This window comes from Salmo salar, chromosome ssa10 (assembly GCF_905237065.1).
Source record: "Salmo salar chromosome ssa10, Ssal_v3.1, whole genome shotgun sequence".
NCBI lineage: Eukaryota > Metazoa > Chordata > Actinopteri > Salmoniformes > Salmonidae > Salmo > Salmo salar.
In genome coordinates this window covers 5,266,413-5,268,437 of record NC_059451.1, presented here as the reverse complement: position 1 = coordinate 5,268,437, position 2,025 = coordinate 5,266,413, and positions in this window count along the sequence as shown.

Sequence of the window (2,025 nt, the reverse complement as noted above, 5' to 3'; positions counted from 1 at the left end):
GAGTCGCCGGTGCTGCCCGCCAGTCAAGAGTCGCCGGTGCTGCCCGCCAGTCAAGAGTCGCCGGAGCTGCCCGCCAGTCAAGAGTCGCCGGAGCTGCCCGCCAGTCCAGAGTCGCCGGAGCTGCCCGCCAGTCCAGAGTCGCCGGAGCTGCCCGCCAGTCCAGAGTCGCCGGAGCTGCCCGCCAGTCCAGAGTCGCCGGAGCTGCCCGCCAGTCAAGAGTCGCCGGAGCTGCCCGCCAGTCAAGAGTCGCCGGAGCTGCCCGCTAGTCAGGAGCTGCCAGAGTGGCCCGACTGCCCGGAGCTGCCAGAGTGGCCCGACTGCCCGGATCTGCCAGGGTGGCCCGCCTGTCCTCCGGTCCAGCCCGAGTGGCCCGCCTGTCCTCCGGCCCAGCCCGAGTGGCCCGCCTGTCCTCCGGCCCAGCCCGAGTGGCCCGCCTGTCCTCCGGCCCAGCCCGAGTGGCCCGCCTGTCCTCCCGCCCAGCCCGAGTGGCCCGCCTGTCCTCCGGCCCAGCCCGAGTGGCCCTCCTGTCCTCCGGCCCAGCCAGAGTGGTCTGTCTGCCAGGGTCAGCCCGAGTGGCCCGTCTGCCCGGCGCAGCTATCGGCGCCACCGAAGTGGGCGACGCCGAAGGTGGAGCGAGGTCCACGTCCTGCACCTGAGCCACCTCCAGGAGAGGTTGGTTGGGGAGGGAGGGTGTATAAACAGCATTTATCAGGGAAACAGGCACAGCAGCGTAACAGGATTTTGAATAATCATAAATAGCTAGAAGCATGAACTGACTGAGCAGAGATTATGATCTGGCAGAGTGGAAGTGGCAGGACTGAGTATTTGTAGAGGTCTTGATTATGGAACGAGTTGCAGCTGGTAGGGATCTGCTCTGACTCCAGCACACCTGTCTCCAACCACACAATCACACAGAGAGGGAGAGGGGACGAGAGAGAAAGAGAGAGAGAGTGTACTGGGGGAGTAACTGCAGGTCAAGAAGGAACCGGATGAACACAAGAGGGCGTAGCAGGAGCAGATGTGACAGTACCCCACCTCTACGGACGCCACCTGGTGCACGACCCAGCTTGTCTGGGTGTCAGGTATGAAAATCCTGTAAGAGGGAGGGATCCAGAATGTGATGACGTGGAACCCAGCAGCGCTCCTCAGGCCCATATCCCTCCCAGTCCACCAGATACTGCCAACCGTGACGGTTCACATCCAAAAGCCGCCGGATGGTATAGGCAGGATGGTCGTCAATGAGCAGCTGCAAGAGGGGACAGGGGACTGGAGCAGACTGGTTTAATTAAAGACACATGGAAAGTGGGGTGGATTTTGAGAGAGTCAGGTAGTTTCAGATGTACCACAGAGGGGTTTATGACACGATCAATCTCAAAGGGACCAATGAATCAGGGCGCTAGTTTTCTGGAAACCACTTTCAAGGGCAAGTCCTTAGATGAAAGCCATACCTTTTGGCCTGGAGTGTAGGCTGGGGTTGATGCACGTTGACGGTTAGCTTGGGATTGGGTCCTGGCGGAGGCACAAAGAGCAGTCCGGGCCCTCATCCAGGTGCAATGACAACAGCTCATGTGGTCCTGGACTGAGGGCACTGCTACCTCAACCTCTTGGGCAGGGAACAAGGCAGGTTGGTAACCCAGAGCACACTCAAAGGGTGACATACCTGATGAGGCATTGATGAGGGTGTTGTGGGCATATTCCATCCAGGGTAGCTAGGCACTCCAGGTGGAAGGATTAGCCGAAATCACACAGCGTAGGGCAATTTCCAACTCCTGGTTGGCCCACTCGGTCTGGCCATTGGTCTGGCTAACATTAATACCAAGTGCTGTGCAGAAGGCTCTCCATACCTGGGATGTAAACTGGGGTCCTCTGTCAGAAACAATGTCAATAGGGATGCCATGCAGCCGCAACACATGGATACCAGCAGGTCCGCAGTCTCCCAGGAGGAAGGAAGCATGGAAAGGGGAATAAAGTGAGCCGCTTTGAAAAAAAATATATAAAAAAAATAGTGAGAATGACTGAGTTACC